The 12,331-nt window shown below is 45.4% G+C and overlaps 1 protein-coding gene across 8 annotated transcripts in view; it reads right to left on the bottom strand.

The window, feature by feature from the left end:
- FRYL (FRY like transcription coactivator) overlaps positions 1-12,331 on the bottom strand; it is a 768,252-nt gene that overhangs the window by 297,672 nt on the left and 458,249 nt on the right. The gene's annotated exons all lie outside the window — the stretch shown is intronic.

Raw genomic sequence — 12,331 nt, 5'->3', positions numbered from 1 at the left:
GACATCGTCAATAAAATTGAAAAGATCCTAGAAGGCGCAGAGACGGAAGAAACCACAGTGATGATCCACATCGGGACAAATGATGTCAGCAGGAGAGACTACAGTAGAAATGCACTGATTGAACAGTTCAAGACTCTGGGAAGGAAGCTGAAGATGAGGACTCAGAAGGTAGCGTTTTCAGAGATCCTACTGGTACCGAGAGCAGATGTGAAGAGGCAGACGGAACTACAGTCAATAAATGCTTGGATGAGGAGATGGTGTGAGGAAGAGGGGTTCTACTTCGTGAGGAACTGGAAAACGTTTTGGGGCAAGAGCAAGCTCTTCAGGAGAGATGGACTGCACCTGAGCACAGCGGAAACTAGACTTCTAGCAAACAACGTCAGGAGAGGAATAGAGCAGGCTTTAAACTAAGAAGAAGGGGAAAGCCGACAGACGACCAAGTGTCGACGATTCAGAAGAAGGTATCCCAAAAGGATACTGAGTGGGAAAAATGCTGGGAAGATACAACGGGCAAAAAACAAGAGTTGACAGATCAAGAAGATCATAGCACAGGAAAAGAAAATGAAGACAAAAAAATACCAGGATTTAAATTGCATATATACAAACGCAAGGAGCATAAGGAATAAAATGGGAGAATTAGAAGTCATGGCCAAAAAAGAGAACCTAGACGTCACTGGGGTCTCTGAAAAATGGTGGAATGAAGAAAACAAATGGGCCATAGCACTGCCGGGGTACAAATTCTATCGCGAAGCCAGGTCAGGTCAAAAAGGAGAAGGAATAACCCTATACATAAAGGATAACATACACTCGACCAGAGTGGACACAGCGGCGACGACCAACCAATTGGAATCACTATGGGTTAAAATACAGGGAAGGAAAGGGCCCGAGATAAGAATGGGCAAACCGAAGCAAACAATGAAGTAATGAAAGCCGAGATGAAGCGAGAATGCAAAAGTAGTAACACGATTGTTATGGGAGACTTCAACTATCCCGGGATAGACTGGAGTCTTGGAAGCTCAAAATGTGCTAAGGAGACCGGATTCCTGGAGGCTATACAGGACTGCTTCATGGAGCAGCTTGTCAGAGAACCGACGAGAGGGAATGCCACTCTGGATCTAATCCTTAATGGGCTAAGAGGACCAGCAAAGGAAGTGGAAGTAGTGGGACCGTTGGGGAACAGCGATTACAATATGATCAAGTTCAAAGTTGAAATAGAAATATCGAAGGGAAAGAGAGCCACAGCGACAACTTTTAACTTCAAAAAAGGAAACTATGAAGCAATGAGAGTAATGGTAAGGAAGAAACTTAGGAACATCTCAAAGAAATCGCAGACTGTAGAACAAGCCTGGTCTTTATTCAAGGACACGGTGAGCAAGGCGCAAAATCTGTATATCCCCAGATTTAGAAAAAGTTGCAAAAAGAGCCGAACAAAAGACCCGGCGTGGATAACTAAAGAAGTGAAGAAAGCGATAGGAGATAAGAAACATTCATTCCGGAAATGGAAAAAGGGCAAAACTGGGGAGAACTGGAAAGAGCACAGGAAGCATCAAAAAGAATGCCATATCGTGGTGAGAAGAGCAAAAAGAGAATATGAAGAGAGGCTAGCAAGGGAAGCACGAAATTTCAAACCGTTCTTCAGATATGTTAAAGGGAAGCAGCTGGCAAGGGAGGAGGTGGAACTGCTGGAAGACGGAGATAGGAAAGGAGTGGTGAAGAAGGAAAAAGAAGTGGTGGATAGACTAAACATGTTCTTTTTGTCAGTATTTACAAAAGAGGACACATCCAACGTGCCGGAACCTGAAAAAAATCTTCATAGGAGATCAAGCAGAAAAGCTAACATCCATCGAAGTAAGCCTTGAGGACATATACAAGCAGATAGATAGTTTAAAAACTGACAAATCTCCGAGCCTGGATGGAATCCACCCTAGGGTATTGAAAGAACTAAAGGAGGAAATAGCGGAACTACTACAGTAGATTTGTAATATATCCTTGAAAACAGGCATGATCCCGGAGGATTGGAAGATAGCTAATGTTATGCCCATCTTTAAAAAAGGATCGAGAGGTGACCCGGGAAAATACAGACCGGTGAGTTTGACTTCGGTTCCGGGGAAGATGGCAGAAGCGCTGATAAAAGACAGCATCGATGAGCATCTAGAAAGGAATAAACTGATGAAACCAAGCCAACATGGCTTCTGCAAGGGAAGATCGTGCCTAAAGAACTTATTGCACCTCTTCGAAGGAATAAACAAACAGATGGACAAAGGGGACTCCATAGACATCGTATACATAGATTTCCAAGTAGCCTTTGACAAGGTACCCCATGAATGCTTACTATGGAAACTGAAGAACCATGGGGTGGAAGGAGACGTACACAGATGGATCCAAAAATTGGTTGGCAGGTAGACAGCAAAGGGTAGGAGTGAAGGGCCACTACTCGGACTGGAGGAGGGTCACGAGTGGTGTTCCACAAGGATCGGTACTCGGGCCGCTGCTGTTCAATGTATTTATAAATGATCTAGAAACAGGGATGAAGTGCGAAATAATAAAATTTGCAGACGACACCAAACTATTTAGTGGAGTTAGGACTAAAGAGAACTGCGAAGATTTACAAAGGGACCTGAATAAACTAGGAGAGTGGGCGACGAGATGGCAGATGAAATTTAATGTAGAGAAATGTAAAGTCTTGCATGTAGGAAACAGAAACCTGAGGTACAGCTATACGATGGGAGGGCTGGTAATGGGTGAAAGTACCCAAGAAAAGGACCTGGGGGTAATAGTGGACAAGACAATGAAGCCATCGGCACAGTGCGCAGTGGCCTCTAAGAAGGCGAATAGAATGCTAGGTATTATCAAGAAAGGTATTACAACCAGAACGAAAGAAGTTATCCTGCCGTTGTATCGGGCGATGGTGCGCCCGCATCTGGAGTACTGTGACCAATATTGGTCGCCGTACCTTAAGAAGGATATGGCGATACTCGAGAGGGTTCAGAAAAGAGCGACACGACTGATAAAAGGTATGGAAAACCTTTCATATGATGAAAGATTAGAGAAACTGGGGCTTTTTTCCCTAGAAATGCGGAGACCTAGAGGGGACATGATAGAGACTTACAAGATCATGAAGGGCATAGAGAAAGTGGAGGGGACAAATTCTTCAAACTTTTTGAAAACTACAAGAACGAGAGGGCATTCGTAAAAGTTAAGAGGGGACAGATTCAGAACCAATGCTAGGAAGTTCTTCTTTACCCAGAGGGTGGTGGACACCTGGAATGCGCTTCCAGAGGGTATGATAGGACAGAGTACGGTATTGGGGTTCAAGAAGGGATTAGACAATTTCCTGAAGGAAAAGGGGATAGAAGGGTATAGATAGAGGATTACTATACAGGTCCTGGACCTGATGGGCCACCGCGTGAGCGGACTGCTGGACCTCTGGTCTGACCCAGCATAGGCACTGCTTATGTTCTTATGTTATCTTAGTAATAAACCTATCTTTTTGCAACATTTAAAATATATGGTATTATAAACTAACCTAGATGTTATGGTATGCATTGCCTATAAAAAAGCCCCATAAAGCTTTGCTGTGTTCAAGGGAATTTTTCTACTCTTACTTGGCTCTTCTCTAACATGTAACTCTATTTTTCCCCTTACTCTTCCATTCTATATATAAGCTCATCTAAACCTTTTCCTTTCTCTTCTTATATTTTAAGTTCTTGTAAACCGTGCCAAGCTCCACTTCCGTGGAGAGGATGCGGTATATAAACTTAAGGTTTTTTTTAGTTTAGTTTAGATAATGGGATCAAACATCAATTTTCTCTCATTTACTAAAATTATTAGTCCTCTGATGTTCTTGTTCCACTCAGCATGTTAGATTTTGTATTTTGAGGGCAACTTTCAAACAAATCTACAGGTATAAAGTCTGCAGCTGCTTTTTACCTGTAGACTGCATCAGTTTTCAAAGGGAAATATTCTTCAAATACTCAAGAAAAAGAACATGCACAGATTTGCACCTGTTTATCATGGGGGGTACTTTCTTCATGAAAACTTAAATACATTGTAAGTGTAGTTGCTACTCTAACCCCACCCCTGGAAGCACTCCCCCTAAAAAAAATGTATATGTTGGGCAATATAAAAAAAACCCTAGTTAAAGAAATACAGATTTTCTGCCTTAAAATAGTCAAATCATATGGTCACTGTACCTATTTAAACTATAATGTGATATTAACCTTACAATCAATTATTAATAGAGAAAAAGACCTCAGGACTAGTTTCTTATCATGCAAAAAAATGTATTTTTAACATGTTCATTTCAATGATTTGCATATTATATAGTACTGACAAATAATTTAAATTATCTTCAGACAGATTGAGTCAGCAGCTCAAAAATCAGGGGTATCCTTCAAAAGTGTTTTCTCCTGCTGTAGTTCATTTAATAATGTAACATGAATTTAAACAGAAACCCCCCCCAAATCAGGCTATATTTGCTAGTATGATGTGGTTAATATTAAATTGATTATTAAAAGCATGATAGATGAAATAATACTTAGAGTAGCTGTTAAAAGAATTATGTGCTTATGTGATATCAAACAACTTAAACATAAAGCATTATGATTCATTGTTTTTAGAACTCTTTACTACTAGCATATATAACGAAAAAACACTTTTTATATTAAAACCCTAACAGAGACTTTAAAGACTATACTATTACCTAAACTGACTTTGCTGTAATTTCCCCTTAGCAGATCCTGACTTAGCACCTCTTCAGGACAAGGAGCAGTTGAGGTCTGGGTTACCTATTTGGGCTAGATTCACTAAGGATCCGATCCTTCAGCAATCCGATCTGATCCATGGCTGGGGGGTTGATTCACAAAGCATCATCATGCAAATGAGGGCGTTTGGAATCATGCTCCCAACCGACCGCCCAGATCGCTCTCCAGCAATCCCAATGCATGCACAGACATCTGTAGATGGTCTGCACATACACTGGCCCTCCGTGCCCGGCAGAACTTTTTAAAAACTTTTTCGCAAGCCCGTGGTTTTAACCCACTTTAAACCCGCGGATTAAAAACATGGGCTCGCACTGCGGGGAAGGTGATCGGGGCAGGGTGCTGGAAAGTTGGGGGGAAAGAGCAGGAGAGTCGGGGCAGAAGCAGGGTGGCGATTAGGGCAGACAGAGCTGGAGAGTTGGGGGAAGAGAGCAGGAGAATCAGGGCAGAGAACAGGAGATGCAGTCGGAAAGATGTGAGCGACCGATCCCCAGCAGTCGCTTCTTTTGTTGATCGGCCAGCCCAGTCGGTGTTCCAGATTTTTTTAGTGAATCGCTGCCTGCCTACATTTGAATGCCGTTCCCCCTCATTTGTGCGGATCGGAGGATGATTGGAACAGTGAATCAGGTTAGTGAATCAGGTCGGAGGAAATCGGTTGCAAAGGGGTCGCTAAGTAGTCGAGACTTGATCGGTGGCAGTGTTCCCTCTAAGCGGGCGGGTGTTGTGAGCAAACTTTTTTCACTGTGAGCTAAAAATATCGGGCGCCAGCAAGTTATGAGCCAAATAAATATGTTGCTTTCTACCACAGAACTTCCTTACGTTTGTATGGAATCTATCCCCTTTCAACTTTAGAGAGTGCCCTCTCGTTCTCCCTGCCTTAGCTACTAAGTCTATTCCCTTCAGTACCTTGAATGTTTCTATCATGTCCCCTCTCAATCTCCTCTGCTCAAGGGAGAAGAGGCCCAGTTTCTCTAATCTTTCGCTGTACGGCAACTCCTCCAGCCCCTTAACCATTTTAGTTGCTCTTCTCTGGATCCTTTCGAGTAGTACCGTGTCCTTCTTAAAGTACCAGTGCTGGACGCAGTACTCCAGGTGAGGGCGTACCATGGCCCGGTACAGCAGCATGATAACCTTCTCTGTCTCTTCAGTCCAGCATCTGCCCCTTCCATTCACTGTCTGTCTTTCCCTGCCATCTCTCCTCCTGCCCCCCCCCCACCCCCCAATTTGGTCTAGCATCCATCATCTTCCTTCTGTTCCCCTCATGGTCTGGCATCTCTATCCTTCCCTCCCCCCTGTGGTTTTTAGCATATCTCTCTTCTCATTTCCTCCACTCAGATCTGATCATTCTCTGCTCTCTCTTCCCTTTTCTTCTCTGGTCTTCCTTCTCTATTTTCTGCCTCCATCTAAATTAAATTCTTTCTTACTATTTAGTCCCGTTTCCCTCTTTTCACTGTGTCTACACACAGCTTGTCACCCCTTTCCCTCACCCCTCCATTATCTTACTATTTTCTTCCCCCTTTATTTATCTCCTCCTTCCATCCAGTATGTGTTCTTTCCCCACTTCCATTCAGCATCTGCTCTCCCTTCTCAACTGACATCCATCTGCCTTCTGCTCTCTCTCCCTTCTTCTCACTTCCATCATCTGTCCCCTTCTCTCTCTCTCTCATCTCCTCTATTCCATCATCTGCCCCTTCTCTCTCTCTCTCTCTCTCCCCCCCCCAACTTCCATCATCTGCCCCCCTTCCCCTCACCTTTGTGGGTCACTTTCTTTCCCCTGAGGGTGGCTCATGTCACAGGGGAAGCTTTGGCCGAGCAGAACCGCTTGATTAACAGTGGAACTTACTTGATTGATGTCGATGCTGGGGCCCGTTGCCGTTTGAAGGAAAAAAAAAAAGGTGGAAAAAAGGAACCTGTAAAGGCGTGAGGAAGGGAAACCTCCAGGACAGCTGCTTTTTGCCCTCCTTCAGCGGCCCAAGAGTTCAGACCAGCAGCGGCAGCTCTGTATGCTTTTAACTTCGGCACAGAGCTGCCCCTAATCAATAGTTTAGCGCGGTTTCATGAGGCAGCCTCGGGGCCTTTGATAGCCGGCCCGCTTCGATGATGCGATGTGGGCCGGCCTAGCAAAGGCCCCGAGGCTGCCTTATGAAACCGCGCTAAACTATTGATTAGGGGCAGCTCTGTGCCGAAGTTAAAAGCATACACAGCTGCCGCTGCTGGTCTGGAGGTGCGGAGACAAGGCAGGAGGCAAACGCGGTGGAAGGCAGGAGTCCCGGCGAAGGCAGGAGTCCCGGCACAGCGACTGCAACAGGAAGTTGCAAGTCAGCTGACGCCGGCCTTTCGTTGCGGCGGACCGAATCCTTCGCGGACCGGCAAGATTTTGTTTGCGGACCGGCGGTTGAAGAACTGTGCTCTACACTGTGTGCGCTGTGACGAGAAACATGTGCGCTGCGAGGTAATATTTTGTGCGCCAACGCACCCCAGCGCAGCTTAGCGGGAACACTGATCGGTGGGCTTAGTGAATCTAGCCCTTTGTTAGCTCTGTTTATAAAGTGAACAATGATGTCAGCTACACTTCTTGGATGAGTTACCCTTTAATCAGGCACTATTGTTTAACTGAAAGGCAACTAAACAAAAGAGCAGTTTCTACCTGCCTAACTGAAAGACCTTTGTATAAATATGTTATCCCAGGACAAGCAGGCAGCCTATTCTCACATGAGGGTGACATCATCCATGGAGCCCTGGATGCAGACAGCCTCGCAAGCAGACTTGCTTGTAGAAACCTTAGAAGTTTTGCAACTGCCGCACCACGCATGCGTGAGTGCCTTCCCGCCCAGCGTAGGGCACGTCTCCTCAGTTCTCAGTTTTCCGTGGAGCTGAGAAGTCTGTCTTTGACACTCTGCACTAAACTTAGTTTGACTTCGTGCCTTCTCTCACCGCGGTTCGTGTCTATTTCTTTATTATTGTGTCGTATTATTTCTTTCTTTCGTGTGAAAAAAAATGGTCAATTCTTCATGTTTTTTTCGTCGAGTGATGGTGGGGCCTGCCGCGCACCCTCAGCCTGCGGGTTTCGATTTCGCTGCGGCTATTTTTCCTTCTATGGCTCGGCCGGTCACGGGCTTCAAGAAGTGTAGCCAGTGCCAGCGTGTGATCTCCCTCACTGACCCACATCGGTGGTGCCTTCAATGTTTGCCCGGAGTTGTGCATTAGCTGTGCTACCCTTCAACCTCGAGCCCTTAAACGCTGTCAAGTTCAAGTGGGGAAGATTTTTGGAATGGATTCCCCCACCCTGGTCTCAACCTCTGACTTGGTCAAGCTTTCCACCTTGACTTCAGCTTCGACTCTTATCAAGCCTTCCTCGTTTGGCAAGTCCTCGATGACATCAGTTGAGTCTACTCCTGGGCTTCTCTCAGGTCAGATACCAAAGCAGACGCTTCCAGCGGTAGTTCTTAAACTGCCCAAGAAGCATCTCTCTAAGACGAAGCATACGTCTTCCTCTTCGTCCTTGGAGCCTTTAGCCTCAGCAAATGTTCCAGTTAAAGACTCGGATACACAATCCAGACCGTTTTAGAGCGGGAGTTTGGTAAATTACTTGCCATACATTTTCCTGTCTTGACTCTGCCTCCTGCAGTCCAGCCTGGGCACTCAGCAGTCTCACAAGGAGTCGAGTCCTTGCCTTTGCCTCGAGCTGAATCTACTCACTCTATGCAAGGAGTCGAGTCTTTTTGAGTGTCAGGTCTGGATTCTTCATACTCCCGAGTCTTTGGGAGTGCTTAGAGATATCTCGATCCAAACAACTGAGTCTTCTATGGTGTCTCGTCTTCGATCTACAGCTTCCAGCCCTTTATCCTCACATAAAGCATTACCCTTTTCGAGGCATAGGGTGAAGTCTCCTCGACCTCGAGCACAACCTGCTTCTAGGCATCACTCTCACAAGCATCACTCTCACCGCCGGTTGAGGCACTCATCGAGGCATTCATTGAGGCGCAGGTCCTCTTCAAGAGACGAGCCTCGCTCATCCAGACATACCAGCTCTTCAAAGCCTCCAACGCCTCAATTGAGGACACCGTTTGCTGAACCTGTGGGTTCTGCTTCTTCCAGTGACTCGTCCACGCCTGCTTATTCGCTTGGATATCAATACTCCAGAGAGGCTTCGCCTTTGTTTTCTACTCGAGGCGCCTCGAGGTCATTGAGCCCCTCTCGAGGCTATTCTCTTGCGGATCAATTATCCTTTTTCTCCTTCTTCCATCAGATGGCTGAGGACCTGGATCTCAAATTGAACTCTGGTTCTAAATACTCTAAGGAATATTTGGAATAAATGAGTTTGCCTCGACCTCCTGTGGAGTCTCTCAAACCCCCACAAAACAGGATTCCTTCCCAGACTTTCAAGCGGAACCTGGAAACTCCTTATTCCATTTCTGCTGTTCCAGGTAAGCTGGAATCGAGGTATAGAACTCTACATTGTAAGGGCTTCGAGAACACTCAACTTTCTCATCAGTCCCTTCTTGTGGAATCTTCCTTGAAAAGGAATAATCCTTCCAGGGTCTATGCTACCGTTTCTCCTGGGAGAGAAGGCAGGACCATGGATAAGTTTGGCCGTTGCCTACATCAAAATTCTATGATGGCATCCAGAGTTTTGAATTATAATTTCATCTTTACTACCTATTTCAAATATTTTATTGATATACTGCCTGGCTTTACTAAAGATCTTTCTCAGCACAGGCTTCTGGAGTTCCAGCGTCATTGCTACACTGGCCCAACTTAGGTTACACTTTCTCCAATCATCTTATGATGCCTTTGAATTTTCCTCGAGGGTCACTGCTTGTTCAGCAGCGATGTGCAGGCTTGCCTGGCTTTGCACTATTGACATGGACCCCAACATTCAGGATCATCTGGCCAATATCCCATGTGAAGGCAATGACCTCTTTGATGAATCCATTGAGTTGGCTACTAAGAAATTTTCTGAGCATGAGAAATCTTTTGCTTCCATAGTCAGACCAAAGCCTGAGCCAGCTCCTTCCAAGCCTTCTCAATGTCTTCCATCCTATCAGAGGCATTATCCTCCGAGAGCAGCTCCTTACACTCGAGCACCTCCTAAGAAACAACAGCAGCAGCAGAAACAACAGCAGCAGCAGAAGCAACAGAAACCTCAGCCTTCTGCTGCACCCAAGGCTTCTCAGCCTTTTTGACTGTCTCAAACAGAGCATAACCTCCATCGTTCTGCATCTGTCCTGTCCCCTTCCCATTGGAGGTCATCTCCATCATTTTTACCATCAATGGGAGACCATTACAGCAGACCTATGGGTGCTGTCAATCAGGGAAGGATACTACATTACATTAGGGATTTCTATTCCGCCTATACCTTGCAGTTTAAGGCGGATTACAAAAGAGCTGACTGGACATTTCCAGTGAAGATACAACGTTTTTTTTTTTGTTACAACAGAGGAGAGATAGATGGATAGACACTCTCTTCATTTCACTCAGATTCCACCAGAGCTTCCTCCAAGAGAGTAGCCTTACAATCCATCCCAGACTGTCCTTCTTCTTCAGGAAGCTCAAGCTCTGTTTCGTCTCCATGCCATTGAGAAAGTTTCCTTGGAACAGCAGAGCAGGGTTTTTTTTACTCCCATTACTTCCTGGTTCCGAAGAAGACAGGCGATCTGCGGCCTATTTTGGATCTCAGGGCCCTCAATAAGAAAAATTTTGAATGTTATCCCTGGCATCCTTATATCCCCTTCTAGATCAAAACGATTGGTTATGTTCTCTAGATCTCAAGGAGGCTTAAACTCACATTCCCATTCATCCAGCCTCCCATCAGTATCTCAGATTTCGGGTGAGGAATCAGCATTTCCAATACAGAGTGCTACCCTTCGATCTTGCATCATCTCCAAGAGTGTTCACCAAGTGCCTAGTTGTAGTTGCAGCGGCTATTGTAGCGACCCAACGGACTACCTGGTTCCTACAAAGTTTGGGGTTCGAAATCAGTTTCCCAAATCTCAGCTTCAACCCTCTCAGAATCTACAGTTCATTGGAGCTGTTCTAGACTGTTCAACTCATAACATTCCTTCCTCAACAACGTCTAGATGCTCTTCTTCAGCTATGCAACAAAGTGTCTTCCCTCAATTCAATTTCGGCAAGATGGTTCTCTATGGGTCACGTGACTTCTCAGGATTCTTCAGGCTTTTGACCTTCTATCTCGTCAAATCAAAATAACTCCCTCTTTCAAGCAATCTCTCCACTGGTGGATGCTCTCTTCCAATCTCTCTAGAGGCTTGCTGTTTCAAACACCACCTCATCAGAAGATCTTCACAACGGATTCTTCGACCTACGCTTGGGGGGGAGGAGGGCACATCGCGACGGTCTCCGTACTCAAGGCCTTTGGTCCAGCAAGGATCGCATGTCTCACATCAATCTGTTGGAACTCAGAGTGATCTTCAATGCTCTCAAGGCTTTTCAACATCTTCACGACACCATAGGCCTCATTCGAACTGACAATCAAGTCGCAGGGAGGTACAGGATCTCTCCCTCTTTGCCAGGAAGCTCTGAAGCTTTGGACTTGGGCTATCTCTCACAACATCTTCCTGAAAGCTGTCTACATTCAAGGGAAGAAAAACTGGTGGACAAATTGAGTCGCTTTCTCCAACCTCACAAATTGACACTAAATTCATCGCCTCTTCATCACATTTTCTCTCAATGGGGGACTCCTCAGACAGACCTCATCGCGTCTCCCCACAACAACAAATTGCCTCAGTTCTGCTCAAGGATATACTCTCCTCACCGACTACAGGCAGACGCTTTCTTTCTGGAATGGACGGACAAGTTTCTGTATGCGTTCCCTCCATTTCCTCTGATTCTCAATACTCTTGTCAAAATCAAAACCGAACATGTCATCATGATTCTGATTGCTCCTTGTTGGCCCAGACAACCGTGGTTCTCCCTTTTACTTCAGCAGCAGGGAGCCATTCCTTCGCCCGGTCTTTCCCTCTCTGCTTATACAGAGTCAAGGGTCTCTACTTCATCCCAGCCTGCAGTCTCTACAACTGACAGCTTGGTACCTCTCAACCTCAATGCTACTTTACAGTTTTCTCAATCTGTTTAGGACATTTTAGAAGATTCCAGGAAGCCTGCCACTAGGCAATGCTACAACCAGAAATGAACTAGATTTTCTGCTTGGTGCACCATTCATCACCTCTATCTACCTCCTTGCCTTCAGTTTTGGATTACCTGTTCCACTTATCACAATCAGGACTTAAATCCACATCCATTCAAGTGCATCTCAGTGCAATTGCTGCTTTTCATGGGACATGGGCTGATCTAAAATTAGTCGTACTGCAAGTATAACCGAAAGTTTAACGAGGCTGCCTGGACGGAACTTGTACGCTGTGACTTAGGCCATGTAAAACCAGGTCTTAAGTGCCAAAAAGGTATCCAAAGTGACCAGATAAGCATTGCAGACACAAAGTACAGACCCCCACACACTGCCCAGTAATCACTGACCCTCCCCCCAACACTATAAAAATTGGAATAAAAACGTACATACCTGCCTCTAGAACATCAGCACCTGGCATAGCAAA

This window comes from Geotrypetes seraphini, chromosome 1, assembly GCF_902459505.1.
Source record: "Geotrypetes seraphini chromosome 1, aGeoSer1.1, whole genome shotgun sequence".
Taxonomy (NCBI): domain Eukaryota; kingdom Metazoa; phylum Chordata; class Amphibia; order Gymnophiona; family Dermophiidae; genus Geotrypetes; species Geotrypetes seraphini.
This window is presented reverse-complemented; position numbering and strand designations above follow the sequence as displayed.